The sequence below is a fragment of the Scyliorhinus canicula genome, chromosome 5 (genome assembly GCF_902713615.1).
Source record: "Scyliorhinus canicula chromosome 5, sScyCan1.1, whole genome shotgun sequence".
Taxonomy (NCBI): Eukaryota; Metazoa; Chordata; class Chondrichthyes; order Carcharhiniformes; family Scyliorhinidae; genus Scyliorhinus; species Scyliorhinus canicula.
Window position 1 is genome coordinate 190,044,783 of NC_052150.1, and position 17,119 is coordinate 190,061,901.

Genomic DNA, 17,119 nt, shown 5'->3' on the forward strand with positions numbered 1-17,119 from the left:
GGGTATCTCAAGGGAGATAACCTCTTGGTGGAGGTGAATCGATTTATTTTTGGGGGGCCCAGTCATTGACTGGCAGGTTTTGCAAGGCGGGGGAGGGGGGGGGGGGGGGGGGGGGGGAGCGGGGGGGGGGGGGGGGGCACCTCAGAAGAAACTGGGAGGAAATCACTCCTTCTCACAGCCAGTAAACTAGAATCAAATCATGTCAAAATATTCTGTTAGGTAAAAATCAATTAATAACAACCCGTTTCTAAGATCCTTGTCCTGCAAGTCATCATCTTCACCCATGTCCTATATTACTTTTCCAGGACTGAAGCCTTGATCTCCAAAACATACATATCGGCTCTTTGACTTGAAGTAAAACTACCAGAAATTGAGCTTTAAATAAACCAATCGCAAAGTTAATCTTATCATAATTTCCAATGATGTGAAGTTGGACCGATGCGTGATTGCATGTATGAGTTACGGAGATTAAACTTACTTGTCTGGCTGCTGGACAGTTGCCTGAAACCTCTTGAGAAAAGTTGCACAACCGCCAAATGGCACTCAGTTAAAATAGCAGCAACAGTTATTAAACTTTCTCGTTTTGTCCTGAAACTATTTTTAATCCCCCTCAGCGATTTTTTTCTTCATTAAAGTTCATTGATGTCTCGAGAGCTCTCACAATGTTTGAAGACAGTGCCATGATCTAGTTCCAACAGCTGCTTTCATTTCTTTTTTTTTTCAACTAAACTTTTGTGTCTTGGCCAAAGGAGCCTATGCAAAATGGACCCAGTATTTACTCTGGGAGGATTTTTGCCAGTAACTGAAACATGGTTTGCACTGTAATCATTTTCAAATTGCAGGAAAATAATGTCACACATGTCTGTTTGCATCTTGTTACTTGAGTATGGTGCATGCCGACAAACATACATTCACAATAAAGAATATCAAAGAAAGCTAGTCGGACAATGCTGAATGTGTTTATAATGCATGCACTTCGAAGGCATGACAAAAATGCACTGGGTGCTTGAAAACAGGATCTGTCTTGGCACTTTCGGCAGGCAACCTGCAAAAACAAAAGGACCCGACATCCTTTCAAGTAAGGTCACCCAAATAACTTTAAACTCACAAACAGTTTTATCAGAAATGAAAAGCCTGCTTCACAAAAAAAAAAACACCGCCCCTTCCCCCCTCATCGGCTCTCAAAGAAAGAAGGAGTTTTTTTTGTGTCTGAGCCAGAAAGGACACAACAATGTAACGGCGTTGCCATAAGCTTTCTTCAATAAATAAAGCTGATAGGTACAAAAATACAGTGCTGCTGCACACTGTACAGCGTCACTGGCAATATCGCATTGCTGAATGTTGTCTTGCAGAAAGTTACATCATTTTTGAAAAATCGATTTAAAGTCTGTTGGAATAAGAAATTACACTGGACTACCGGAATTATTAAAGTCTCATCCTTTCCTGAAGCAAACTATCCCTTTTGAAACTATCCCTGGAAAACAGGTTAAAGTGAAGGCTGAGGCATCAAAATAAGTTCAAGCATGCTAGCCTAAGGGCAGCACGGTGGCACAGTGAGTAGCATTGCTGCCTCACAGCGCCAAGGTCCCAGGTTCGATCCCGGCTTTGGGTCACTGCCCGTGTGGAGTTTGCACATTCTCCCTGTGTTTGCGTGGGTTTCGCCCCCACAACCAAAAGATGTGTAAGCTAGGTGGATTGGCCACGCTAAATTTTCCTTAATTGGAAAAAATGAATTGGGCTCTCTAAATTTTTTTTTTTTTAAACATGCTGGCCTAGTCATTGTTTGATGTAATCAAATGTATCAGTTATACTCAATTGCTGATTGTCCATGTTAGCTAAAGTCCCCTCTGCAGTGGTGTGAGCTTCAATCTATGTTTTAATTTATTGCATCATTATTTCTTCGCATTTTCAAAATTAAATAGCATTTCTTCATGGATTAGCATTATTTTCTATATATATATATATTTCTTTAATAGAGAGATAGCACTATAAGTCAGGCCAACAGTTAATAAAATAATGTGAGAAAATAACTGACTTTTTCGCCTGCACCAAATAGGGAAAACTGCAATCTTTTGGACTGTTGTAAACTGGCAAGAGTTAACGTTAGACGTTGCTTTCCTTTGTCCAACTTCAGAATGGGACAATTGGAGAAAAAAGGTTTACAGTCCCCCATCAGGGCCTTATTAGTCTTATACTGAACTTATATTAGTCAAGATGCAGAGGATTTGTCCGAAGCACTGATCAAATTATACTTGGATCGAGAATTTGAGGTCTGGACAAGGTGGAAAGAACTGTTCGTCCAGTCGATTCTATGGGCAGATTGGTCACGTGGGTTGGATTGTGGAAAGTGAGTTGTACCACAATAAACATTAGTGTCTTGAGAAGAGGTGTGAGAAGGTGTGGGGGTGGGGGTGGGGGTGGGGGGGGGGGGGGGGTTCAAAAGGATAGAGATCTAATTTTATTGGGCTGAAAATTAATTTAGTTTTGTTTCAAGTGAAATGAATCTACAGGGACACATGTTCTACTGTCCCCCCCACCTCCTCACACAGAGGAGTGAGCAATATGCTCAGATAAGTGAATTAGATGAACCAGCTGTCCCATTCAGAGCCCTGAATAAGATCTATAATGGATTGAAAACATGCTCTGCAACATTAGTTAATGCATTCACAGGACACTCCTTCGTCATTTATTTTAAAATTAATTAATTATACAAAGTACAGTCTACTAGGTCTGCATGGGTTAATGCCAAATGAAAAGCAATAAAATACAATAAGAATGTATGAATAGGGACAAGCCATTAGAAGACACTAACCTACCTCACTTGCACTAATCAATTGCGGTCAAGCTGACAACCTCCTGTGCATCCCATAAAACTTACTGCTGCTGTAAATTTAGACTCCATTTTAAAAGCAGGAGTCATGGGGCATTGCCTTTTGTTCCACTGACTCGGTGGTTACTAAGAGTGGGTATGTCAGACATTAGATCATACCTCATAATGTGGAGTGAGGGACCTAACGTGATCCAAATTGGAAAATCCTGATCGAATATTCATGAAGAATATGAAATTGCCAATTCACAGCACAGATGTTTGCCAATCAGTCAGATGCTGTTGCGGCTCAGTTTTCTAACCTGAGGGCCTAAATTTCCTCTCCTTTTTTAAAAAAAGAAAGAAAAATAAGTGGAATGCCGGTTTCTCTCCGCAATCAATGAAAGTGCAAATTTGAATCATGCAATTGCTGAGGAAGCCATTTCATCAGCAGCTCGTTAATCAAAGAGAAATAAACCAGAGGTATTCTTTTACTTTTTGGTTTAAAAAAAAGAGTTTCATTCCCCCAGTGAGAATTTCCATAGCAACAATCAATCAGTAGCAGACCAGTAGCTCTGATCACTTCCTATTAGGAAGATTTGATCCTCGGTCAGGCTCTGAAACTCAGTCACACAGGAGCAGTGGTAATCAGCATCCTCCAGTGATTTTGCACTTACGATTTGAATAGCATGAAATGTCCCTGGCGTAAGGAAGTTTATTTCTCCGCAACAAGCAGAAAGCCTAAATTATTTGCAATTATTTCAGTGATGTGCAGACATCTAAACTGCCCCCACCACTTTTGGTATATTAACAATTATATTTCACTAAGATCACCATAGTTAGCAGAAATATTAGGGTGTCTCCTTTACACACTGATTAATGGATAGGCTGCATGTCACAACAGTGCAAGGCAAAATGCCAAGATACCCCAGGAAAGTATACACACAAGTGTTATTACAGAATTACATTTTTTTTTAATGTTTCCAATTAAGGGGCAATTTAGCATGGCCAACCCACCTATCCTGCACATCTTTAGGTTGTGGGGGTGAGACCCACGGATACACGGGGAGAATGTGCAAACTCCACACGGACAGTGACCCGGGGCCCGGATCGAACCCGAGTCCTCTGCACAGTAGGCAGCAGTGCTAACCACTGCGCCGCCGTGCTGCCCTCAAAATTACATTTTCACCTTTTTTAGCATTTTTGTTATCACAGAATTTGACAAAAATAAACTAATCCTAAGCCTCGTAAGCCTCTGGACCAAAATATCAAACAATTACCACTGCACTTTAATGCAGCAAAACAACAGGGATTCTTCACATCACATTATAAGAAATGCTCTAATGCTTGGAATACCTCACTCCAGGGGCTCTCTGTTTCACTGAGCGACATTAGAAGATAATAGAACGCAAGGCTAGGACCGTTACTCCTGATTTTAAAATGGAGTCTAAATTTAGTGCAGCACCACGCTTTCTCAGATACACAGGAAACTGTCAATCTATCATAATTGATTATTGCAAGTGATGTGGGTGAAAGTCTTTTAATGGGTTGTCCTGTGTCAATCTTTTCTTTATTACATTTTGCAGCTTTCCTGCAGTTTTAAACAATACAGTCCTTATAGTGTAATTTGTACTCAGCAACATTACATTTGGTTTAATTGAAGCAATCTTGGTAGAACCTTCAGTTGTCAATGGTGACCATCTGTGTTAATTGGTACTTCTATGACAAGATGGGAAGCTTGCATTAACAAATACATGAACCCCTTAAAGAACAGAACCAAGTGAAAGACAGAGCCATTCAATCACCCTCCCAATTAATCCTTTGTTCTATACCTCACCTGCCGAGGTGTCAGGTGTTCTGAATACATTTGTGAAATCTACAGTTGGATGATAAAGACAAGTACCAGGAAGTATTTCTTTAGACGGAGGGTGATCGACAACCATAAGCAGCTGTTAGGAGGAGTCTGTCATGTCAAGACACATGACTTAAATTGAGAAACATTTTTGATGCCACAATGGGGAAATGTTCTGCCATATATACTGGAAGCAAGCAATCAAATGGGCTCAGGGGCCCTCTTAATCCTAGTGTCAAGGTTCAGAAATAAATAAGCCAACAGGATTTATTCACTCTATCTCTCAGCACATCTACTAGCTGCCATCCAATGTATTCACTCAAGCAGAAGAAACTCTTCCGAATTTTAATGGAACTCATTTATTGCGGTATCTCTTCAAAGTCTCTTTCGCTCACTGCACAAGAGAAACATTCTCACTGGACAACTGGCCTGGATCGCCAATGCACTGGCTCAGGCACACTCAGCCTGGGGGGAGTTGTCTACTGACAGTGGCAGCAATGGGTTATTCACGGAGCACCGATAAGCAAGAGGTGATGGAGGAAATCGAACCCTGGCATTCAAAGGGTCACTTTGACTCATTCCGCAGTTGAGCACCAAAGGGCTGTCGGCCTTAAGTTTGCATTTTGAGCAGAGAAGCACGATACATTTGGTGCACAATTTGGCAATTGGCCAAGGATAGTGCAGGAGCATTCAAGAGAATCCACAGGCACATTTGTGCAAGAATAATGGATGCATTGAGGGCATTGCAGTCCACCTTGGCGTGCGTGACAACTCCATGAACATTGCAGCAGATACCCCATTGACATAGACCTTGGCCTCCACTGACTTCCTGCTTTGGCCTTCAGATGCAGTCAGATCAGATGCACTAAAGGCCAATGGCTTCACATTTACTCATCAATGCTGTTGGGTCGGCTGTCATATAAATTAGCGCGCGTAGTGAGACTGCGTCCAGCAGCAAGGACTAGGCTGAAGCTTACACAGCGGAGGATGCTGCCTCACATCCGGAACCACACAGCATCCCCTTCATTGCTCTACCAATGTCAGAAAAAGGGCTTCCCCAGGCAATAATGGTAGATGTGGGCCCAGTGCAGGCAATAGTTGAGACACCTCAAGACCCAGCATAAGCAGGCAGTGAGCGAACTCAGACCCAAGGATCTTTAACTGACATTTGAAATCTTTCACGTTACTGATCGCAGGAAGCACACAGGCAGAATGGCAGACTCGGCTTGAGAGCACATAAATTATTTTATTTTCAGAAAAACTAAACACAATGATAGAAGATACTTTACACACACAAAACATGTATACAGGGAATAAACATTTGGCACCACTAAAGTAGTTCTGTGTCCAAAGCGGTTCTTATGTTGTCCCCATAAAGACCCGTCAGAAGAAAGAAAATGAATAAATGGGATTGTGAAGCACTGGTGAATATTAAACTGTGTGTGTCTTTAGACTGATAACTGTTTGTACACTGGGAGAGATTGAAGGACTTATTATAGAAATGGCAGATGTCTGATGTCCCCATCAGTATTTGGAAGAATCCCAATATTAAGAGGTCAGTGGTAACTTCTACACGCTATGCAGCACATTTCAGCGATCAAATGGAATAGGGCAGTATAATAGGAATAAACTAAGAAAATGGAGGTGAATAATAGTACAGTAGTATCTAAGGGGTGGGAATTAACCCTCACATGCCCAATTTTATCCAAAATATTAGCAAATGGGGGAGGGGATGGACAGTTTTGGATCACAAACTCTCACGGCTGATCTCCTCAGAGTAGTGCTGGCTGTCAAAATCAAAAACTGTCAACTTCAGATAACCTAAATATGCAAACCAGGGTGTGTGAGTCTGTCTCAGGAATGTGCTTTACCAACAGCGGAGGGAGTCCACTCACTTTTTTCAAGAATGCAAACAGAAAAGTACTTTTGCTTCTTGCGCAGCCAGGAACTCATTCTGACATTTGTCCTTGGACATCAGCATTAAAAGTTGAGATTGGAGTGAATGCCAGATCTTACAGTATTGCAGCCGCCACTGGCTCAGTCTCACCACACTTCATTTTAGAATTCTTACAGCACAGAACAAGGCCATTTGAGTCTGCGCCAACCCTCTGAAAGAGCACACTATGTAGTCCTACTCCCCCACCCTATCCCTGTAACCCCACCTAACCTACACATCCTTGATCACTAAGGGACAATTTTAGCATGGCCAATCCACCTAACCTGCAAATCGTTGGACTGTGGGAGCAAACTCCGGAGAACCCGGAGGAAACCCACACAGACACGGGAAGAACCTGCAAACTCCAAACAGTCACCCAAGAGTGGAATTGAACCCGGGTCCCTGGCGCTGTGAGGCAGCAGTGCTAACCACTGTGCCACTGTGCTACCATCCCACTGTCCCACACCCACAGGGAACCAGCTGAAGTTCCCAATGAACTGATCAGCAAACTGCATCAGGACAGGTTTACTAAGTTACTTGGTTTAAGAAATAATTTTGTGTTTACACATTTGGACACTGAACATAAAGTAGTTCATGGAGATGATGCAGGAAATAAATAAATTTATTTCAAAGCATTGTTTATAATACTGTGGACGCATAGTTGGTCCAGTAGCGTTGGACTGCTGAATGCACCTTTCTGCAGGTTGAGCCAATCATGAAGGGTACTCCATGTTTGGGTATGCACAGAGCTCAGTTCCCCAGGTGGTTTGACTTAAATCGTAAAAGAGCAACGTTGGTCTCCTCTAACATTAAAACCATGCTGGATGCAGTCTCGGAAGTTCAAATGATAGTTTAGTTGTGGTGCATTCTGGGCTCAGAATGGGGTCAGGACCTTAAGTTATTCTCCCATTCAAATTAATCTGTGCCCAAAACAGCTTTGTTGATGAGAAAGTGGTATAAACCTTTTAGCAACTGATAATCTTTTTGAGAGGGTAACGAATCATTTGTATTTGAATGAGAGAGAACACTGATGTTTCATTGCAGACCTTTATTGCCCTTTCTGCCTCCGTACTTTGCTCTTTGTTGTTTTCTTTACTTTCCTTTGCTATTGTTCTTTCTGTGCATCTCCATTGCCTGTGCCACCCTCTTTACTCCATTTCATTTCCCTGCCATCACAGCAATTTTACTAAAAGATGTTTTAAATATAATAAAGGTGTGAGCACTATTTAGCACATTCACATTAGCACATGAGACCAAATAACCTTTCCTGGTTCTTGATTGTTCTCAAGTAGCTCTACTTTTTCGAGGTCCGCATCTAGTCCTTTCTTTATTTATTTTCACTTTTCATTACTGTGTATCCTTTGTATGTGAGTCCAGTTCCTCTCTGTTCCTGTCTGACTACCCATCTGCTCCAAGGTCTCGTTATCTTTTCTTATTTTGTGTGGTTTTGTTTCCTTCTCTGCTGGATCTTGGACAGGAGGTAAGGCACATTGTGTGGCACAGTGGGGTAGTAGTAGTATCCTTACATCTGAGACACAAGCCCCAGGTTCAGGAGGGACGGCATAGTAGCACAGTGGTCAGCACTGCTGCCTCACAGCGCCATGGGTCCGGGTTCAATTCCAGTCTTGGCTGACGATCTATGTTGAGTTTGCACTCCCTGTGTCTGCGTGGGTTTCCTCTGGGTGCTCCGGTTTCCTCCCACAGTCCAAAGATGTACGTTTGGTGGACTGACCATGCTAAATTGTCCCTTAGTATTCAAAGATGTGTAGGGTAGGTGGGTTATGGGCATAGGGTGGGGGTGTGGGCCTAGGTAGGGTGATCTTTCAGAGGGTCATGCAGACCCAAAGGGCCGAATGGCCCCCTTCTGTGCTGTAGGAAGCCTGTGGTTCTATGGTTTAAGTCCCACTTCAGGACTTGATGGTCACAGAAGATGCATTCATAATTTGGCCGAACAGATTGATTATCACAGAGAACCGTATAAAATTCTGGCACAGGAAGAAAGCCATTCAGCCCATCCTATCTGTGCTAGCTGGAAACAACTTGCCGCCCACTCTAATCCCATTTTCCAGCACCCGGTCTGCAGCTTTGCAGCTTACTACACTCTATGTGCCATTACAAATGCCTTTTTTAAAAGCAAATTACTGTGGATGCTGGAATCTAAAACCAAAGAGAAAGTGCTGGAAAATCTCAGCAGGTCTGGCAGCATTTGTAGGGAGAGAAAAGAGCTAATGTCACCTGGACTCAAAACGTTAGCTCTTCTCTCTCCCTACAAATGCTGCCAGACCTGCTGAGATTTTCCAGCATTTTCTCTTTGGGTCCAAGTGCCTTTTAAATGAGTTGAGGGTCTCTGCCTCAACCACCAATCTCTGCAGAAACTTTCAGACACCTACCACCCGCTGGGTGAAAGGTTTGTTCTAAAATCCCCTCTAACCCTGATACAAATCACCTTAAATCTGTGTCCACCTTGATAATTGGCCTCTCCATTCTGGGAAACAGATTCTTCCTGTCTATTCTATCTAGTCCCCACATAATGTTGTTCACCTCAATCAAGTCACCCTACAGCCTCCTCTGTTCCAAGGAAAAACCACCCTCGTCAACCTAATCTTTCCTTATTTCTGTCATTTTCCAGGCCTGGCAATATTCTTGTCAATCTCTTTTGCACCCTCTCCAGAGCAATTACGTCCCTCCTGTAATTTCATAGAATTTACAGTGCAGAAGGAGGCCATTTGGCCCATCGAGTCTGCACCAGCTCCTGGAAAGAGCACCCTACCCAAGGTTAACACCTCTACCCTATCCCCATAACCCAGCAACCCCACCCAACACTAAGGGCAATTTTAGACACTAAGCAGCGCCGGCCCTAGGGTTGCTGGCGCCCCGTGCAAGCTGAACTTCGGCGCCCTTGGGGGGGCCCGAGGGGGGGGGGGGGCGGTGGAGCGGACCGAGGGGGGGAGCGGACCGAGCGGGGGGTGGACCGAGGGGGGGGGGGGGGGCGCCCTGGGGGAGGGCGGCCACCGCGCATGGGGCCGAGGGGGGGGGGGGGGGGGGGGGGGGCCGAGGGGGCGGGCGACTGCCCGAGTTGCCGGTGCCTTGAGCCGGCTCTGACACTAAGGGCAATTTATCATGGCCAATCCACCTAACCTGCACATCTTTGGACTGTGGGAGGAAACCGGAGCACCCGGAGGAAACCCACGCACACACGGGGAGGATGTGCAGACTCCGCACAGACAGTGACCCAAGCCAGAATCGAACATGGGACCCTGGAGCTGTGAAGCGATTGTGCTATCCACAATGCTACCGTGCTGCCCTGTGAACTGCTGTGACCTAACCAGCAGTGTTTACAGTTCCAGCATTACATCCCTTGTGCAATAAAGGAAAGCATTCTATATACTTTCTTGACCACCTTATCTACCTGTCCTGCCACCTTCAGGGGCCTGTGGACATTCACTCACGGCTCTCTCACTTCCTCCACCTCTCTCAATATCCTCCCATTTATTGAGTATATCCTTCCTTTGTATTCCCTCCTAAAGTGCATCATGAAAAATGAAAATCGCTTATTGTCACAAGTAGGCTTCAAACGAAGTTACTGTGAAAAGCCCCTAGTCGCCACATTCCCGCGCCTGTTTGGGGAGGCTGGTATGGGAATTGAACTGTGCTGCTTTAAAAGCCAGCTATTTAGTGGGCTAAACCAGCCCCTTGCTAAACCAGCCCCTAAACCATCACCTCACTCTTCTGCGGATAAAATTCCATTTGCCACTTTTCCGCTAATTTAATCAAACCATTGATATCATTCTGCAGTCCACAGCTATCCTCTTCACCATCAACTCTGTCATCTGCAAATTTACCAATCATACCTCTCACATTTAAGTCCACATCATTTATATCTACCACGAAGAATACTGAGCCCTGTATTCTTGGCCAAAACCCTCAGCACTGCCTAGTTCCATATCGCGCTATATCCATCCTATCCATGTATTTGTCAAAATCCTTTTGAACGCTGTTAATGTATCTGCTTCCACAACCTCCCCTGGCAACGCATTTCAGGCACTCACCACCCTCTGCGTAAAAAACCTGCCTCGCCCATCTCCTCTAAACGTTGCCCCACGGACCTCAAACCTATGCCCCCGGTGACTGACCCCTCCACCCTGGGGGATTGAGAGTCTCCTGATCAGCCATAACCTACAGAAAACAATGGTAACCCACTACAGCATCTTGCCAAACATAACCATGGAGCAATGTGGCATGGTAGCACAGTGGTTAGCCCTGTTGCACTAGGGACCCAGGTTCGATTCCCATCTTGGGTCACTTTCTGTGCGGAGTCTGCATGTTCTCCCTGTTTCTGCGTGGATTTCCTCCGGGTACTCTGGTTTCCTCCCACAGAAGTCCTTCTTAGGTGAATTGGACCTTCTGAATTCTCCCTCTGTACCCCAACAGGTGACGGAGTGTGACGACTCGGGGATTTTCACAATAACTTCATTGCAGTGTTAATGTAAGCCTACTTGTGTCACTAATAAAGATTAATTAAAAGTCCATTTTTGGCAATACCCTCTTCGGCCCTGGTACCTGAAGAGAGAAAGAGCATTCTGGGGGAACTACTTCACACAGCTCCATGAGACAACTGCAGGGATGTCCTTGGGGCTAAATCACTTATCAACTGTTCACGTTATTCATCAATGTTCCCACCTCCTCCCCGGCAGCAGACCATTAAATCACAGCGACAGAGAACAAAGAATACAATAGCACTGATGTGATCCATTTTATTCCACTAAAAGCAACATAACACACGGGGAAAGGCCCATCCAACTCTTCACACACAATCCCGTCACAGACCACGTACAATCCATTCTATCATGGATTCCGCCCCAGTCTGTTTCATCTCCTGAGGAAAGATTCTCGGAGAAATGTTTTCCCCGGCTCCAAAAGAAAATGGAAAAAGAAAATGACAGAATATCCATTCTACCTGACATCCTACATTATTCATCATTAATCCGAGGCTGCTTGGCTTCCTGAAGATGACATTTCCACGCTCTCAAATGCACAGAAACAGTTACGTCTCACAGGGGGTTGCTTTCAGACATCATTTCTAAGAGAAATCTCTGCTGCTTTCCATACTGATTCCTTCAGATACAGAGCGCAGTATGATTTCTGAAAGTGATTATTACTGAAACAGCAAACCCAAATCTGACACACAAAAAAAGATTTTCTACGCCTTCTATAATTGATGGCTTGGAATTTATTAACAAGTCTTGTAGATATAGCTGTGTTGAGGAGTTTGGATTACCTCATAAACTGTGACAACAATCACTTAAAAGTCATCTAGTTGCCGAGGTTATGTTACACATGTGTAAATCAATGATCTAAACCAGCTGTTAGTATGCACAATGAATTTAGTTTACTTTTGTGAAAATTTAATCAGGCTCCAATAAGGGGTATTGTACATAAGCAGCTTTTACAATAGATACATCATGTGAACAACTTCTCTAAGTAGCCATTCATTAACATATTCCCTCGGCTGGATCCTCTGTTCCTGAGACTAGTGTTGATGCCGGGGCAAGATTCGCGGACTTCCGCGACAGAAAAACTGGCGCCACACCTGGACCGACTCAGCAACCATGGAGGGGCTAGCACTGGTGCCACGTGGAACACGATCGATTCCAATGAGAAACTGACAAATTCACCGGGTCCGTAATTGACACCCGGGAGGCTGACAAGCTGCAGTTGCATATACACACTTCATTCCCTACACACACACTCATCCCAGCCAACAAGATGGCACTGGTTGCACTGAAGCGCACCCATCCCACTAGAGGGGGGGGGGGGTGCCCTGGGGGGACACCCTGATGTGACCATCAATTCACTAGAGACACGATTGGAAGTAAACTGTGGTTTTAATAGTCTTACAACTGAGCCTGCCTGCGACCAGAGGAACTGAGAGCAGGCCTACGGCTGCAGCACTTTATACTTCTGGTAGTGGGAGGGGCCATGGGCGGAGCCAAGGGTGGAGCCCTGTACAAGCTCCTCATCTCCCCCTATGGGCAGAGCCGCGCAACGGCTCACATACAGAGCCCACAAGGACATAATACAATGCAATGCAATACAGTGTGAATTACAGTACAGTATAATTCACCACACACCCATACGACCTGGGGTCCTAAGGTCACAGTGGGCTGTCAGCGGCGTGCGCAGCTGCATGGCTACCTTACAGGCCACAGCAATGGTGTTCCGTACCCATCCATCCTCACCCTACAGCCCACCTCCAGCCACCCCACCGCTGCTCTCCCTGGCACTGGCAGAAGCCTCCCAGCCAGTGGACCGACTGTCAGCAAACTATGGAGATGCCCCCTCTATCTTCCTCAGCAGCCACGGCACCTGTTTACGATTTTTAAAAGCACAAGTGAACCTCACCGTCAGGAATTCACCCCAGTGGAGGTGGAGCATCGCAGAGGCCCCGGAGAATACCAGGTCAGGCCTGCCAATGATATACCAACGGTGTTTACAGTACGTGCGCTCTGGAACGCATTGACGCTGCTGTCGAGGCACTGGAGAATTGTGATATGCTGTGAAACCGCCGCCCACCATAATTTCGCCGTCAGGACTGATTCTCCGCCCAATTGTGTTCCCGATTCTGGCATCAGCCGACGGAGAATCCTGCTCCCTACCTTTATCACCCTATCTTTTCAACAAACCTGCAACTCGGCAACAGCTTTCATTTAGACCGCACCTTTTTAAAATATAAATTTAGATTACCCAATTATTTTTAGCGTGGCCAAACCACCTACATTTTTGTGTTGTGGGTGCGAAACCCACGCAGACACGGGGAGAATGTGCAAACTTCACACGGACAGTGACCCAGAGCCGGGATAAAACCTGGGACCTCAGCGCCATAGATAGCACCTTTAATGTAATAAAACATCTCAAAGCACTATAAAGAAGCATTATCAAACAAAATTTGATGCCAAACTGTATCGGCGATATAAGCCAAAACCTGGTCAAAGAGGTAGGGTTTTAAAGTGTGTCTTAAAAGGAGCAATAAAGGAAGATATGTGGAGAGGGAGGCAATTGTAGAGCTCACAGCCAAGGCAATTGAAGACATGACCACCAACAATGGAACGATTACAATAGCTTGCTCAAGAAGCCAAAATTGGAGAAGTGGAGATACCTCAGAGGGTTTTGCGCCTGGAGGAGATAGGGAATGGCAATGGAGAGATTTGAAAATAAGGATGACATTTTTTAATTGAGTTTTGATTGACCTGGAACTAATGTAAGTCAATGTGCACAGGGGTGAACGTGGCTTGATATGAATAAGGATGTTGACAGCAGAGATTTGGATGACCGTAGGTTTGCGGGGGCTAGAACATGGGGGGCTGGCCTGGAGCATGTTAAATAGTCAAGCTTCAGGTAATAAAGGAATGGATGAGGATTTCAGCAGTGAATTGGGTGAGTTGAGGAAGGGGGGGGGGGGGGAGAATTGGGGGGAGAAGGACGTTACAGAGATGGAAATAGGCAGTCTTAATTGCCAGGGAAAGGGATGGATTCTGTGCCAATGATGCAAAGCTTACTGCAGGTAATAATTACAATGGCTTCGACCTTCCCAATAATTACTCATCAAGTCCAGGCTGTCAGAACATTTAGAGACAATTGAAGTGTTGAGAGAGGTAGTGGTGAGGTAGGGGAAATGTCTTGGTAAATATAACGCTGCAGTGCTGCTAACCAAGAATGCTTACGTTGGGTTGAATTAAGTTGCCAACTTTAAAATTGTATAATACCCAGCAAACAGTAAAATGTTGAGTTTTGAGATCAGTCAGTCTGTTTTTGTGTCAGGATGTGTCCTACAAGGGCTAGCAAAGAAAACGAAGGTCAATATATTTGTGTTTAGGAATGCCAATCAGGTAATATTTCCTGAATAGATTTCCAAGGTAACTAGGATTTCAATAAACATGTGGCACACTGCAGGAGATAAGCAATGAATCAAACACTTTTGCAAAATTACCTTTCTGGAACTAACTGTGAGATCATTTATTTTAGGTTTAGACAATTATTAAAATGCAAAATCTGGTTGACTGCAAATAAATCGAAATAGCTATTTTTTTCACCATCAGCTGCCCTTGTCCTTAACATCAGACAGACAGTTTGATCAAGGCTGTGTAACAAACAGGACCAAATGATGGGAAACATAACACTTGGGATGTGTCCCAGTAACAATCAAGTTGCCTTTGACTCTTTTCCACACATAAGTCAAGTGGGTAGTAATTTAATAGATGACCAGGTCTAATGTTATCAAACACTGCCGTGTGCTGCAGTTTAAATGACTTATTCAGCCCAATTTGGAGGGTAATTATCATGCCAAAGTATCGGCGCATGTTTGAACTCATCTGAGAAATAGATTATTTTGCTGTCATTTGCTGCAGATTCTGGCGCCACCAGATAGATACAGATATCTTCATAAATTAATGACTACAAATGATTGTCATACCCAACATAAATTATTCCACAGTTATTTTTAGAAAAGGCAATTTTACAAAATTGTTTGATTCATTGCTTATCTTCTACGAAGGACCATGCATTTATTGCAATTGCAGCAACCCTTGAAATGTCCAAAAAATACGTTCTGGAAAAATATATCTGATTGGCATCAGCGAATAATAATATTCTGACCTTCCTATTCTTTGCTGTCTTCCAGAGTTGTTGCTCTTTTTCATTTTAGATGATTAACATGTTTTATGCAGCGAGATCTACCGGCCGTGTTCCGCAATGGCTGGGGCCCAGTCTTGCACAGTCAAGTGGCTTTCAGGACCCACATAACCGAGCTGATGCTGGATCTAACCGGCTCCCGGCATCTATTAGCCTCCCTGGGGAGATCCCAGCTGGGCGCCGTTTAGTACTGATTCACATTTACCTGGGGGGGTCTCCCAGAAGGCTTTTGGGTGGTCAGGGACAGGGCAGGGTGGCACCCTGGTTCTCCCTCTGGCACCCGGGCACTTTGGCACTGCCAGATTGGCACCTTGGCACTCCACCCTGGCACTGCCAAGGTACATGTATGGTACTTCCAGGCTGGCAGAAGCACTGCCAGGATGCCAGGGTGGCAGTGCCAGGGTGCATGGGCACCCGTATAGCACCAGCAAGGATTAGGGTTTGAAGGGGGTCGTGCCCATGAAAGGAGGGATGAAGGGGGTATGAAGGGTGTGGGGGTGGTGCAGATACAAAGGAGCCTCCAGAAGGTTGAGGGAGGTGAAGGATGAGGGTCCTGGAAGGGGAGGGCCCGAAAGGCAATGTGGGAAGCCTGAAAAGGGGGTCCCTCAGCAAACCCATAGTGGTGTGTCCCCACTTGGGGAGGTGTGGTGTAATGCTCACATGTGTGTGGGGTGACATTGCCCATGGGTGGAGGATATGGGGAACCCCCAAGCTCACAGAGATCAGGGCACCCTTTCAAAAACGTTGCACGACCTCTGAGGAGCCGGTCTGGCCAGCGAGTTCAGCTCTCCAGTCATGAAAAAGATTGTGTGGACTAGCCCAGTAAGAAATCCCCATGGCCTGAACAAGTTAGATAGCATTGACGGAGCAGGGGAGAAATTCCCAGCCAAACCCGCCTGAAATGACACTTAGAAATATTTCCGTTAGATTGCGCCCAAGGTTGTAGAATCAAAAGCAAAAAGTTGGGGGTTCCTTGGATTGGCAGCCTGTGAACAGTGCTGAGCCCCAGAGATATATGCTGGGATCTCTTTTTCTCATTTTCATAAATGGTCTGGATATAGATACAAGAGAAAAGTTTGCTGACATCAAATTGAGAGGCAGAGAAAACTGCAAGGAAAAATGCAGGGGTACCTAGAGAGGTGACAGATATGGGTCGGTGAAAAATGAGGTACAGCACGCATTTTGGGAAAAGGTATGGTGAAAGAAAGTATCCCGGGAATGGCAAAATACTTTACAAGGTGGGGAAAGAGAGAAATCTAGAAGTGGAGGTGCCTGGATATTTAAATGTATTAATCATGGAATCCCTATATTGCAGAAGGAGGCCATTCAGCCCATCAAGTCTGCACAAACCATCTGAAAGGGCACCCTACCTAGGTCCAATCCCCCACCCTAACCCCAGAGCCCCACCTAACCTTTGGACACTTTGGGGCAATTTGACTTGGTCAATCCACGTACCGCCGCATCTTTGAACTGTGAGAGGAAACGAGAGCACCCGGAAGGAACCCATGCAGACACGGGGAGAGTGTGCAAACTCCACCCAAGGCCAGAATTGAACCTGAGCCCCTGGCGCTGTGATGCAGCAGTGCTAACCACCATGCCACCGTGCCACCCATGCAGGTAGTAATGCCATAAAAAGCATTTAAAATTTTGGATTTGGTACAAAGGGGCACCAAACATAAAAGGAATAATGTGATACTGGATGTGGTTAGGTCACTTTTAATCATTGTGTGTAGTTCTGCTTATTGCATTATAACAAGCATATTGGAGCCATGGAAAGATTTACTGGAATGATACCAGGGCTGAAAAGTTCCGCATGTGAAAAAAGACTTGGAATATT

At 45.0% G+C, this 17,119-nt stretch overlaps 1 protein-coding gene across 4 annotated transcripts in view; it reads right to left on the minus strand.

Annotated features, from left to right (window-relative positions):
- nrp1a (neuropilin 1a) overlaps positions 1-17,119 on the minus strand; it is a 239,642-nt gene that overhangs the window by 151,896 nt on the left and 70,627 nt on the right. The window lies entirely within an intron of this gene.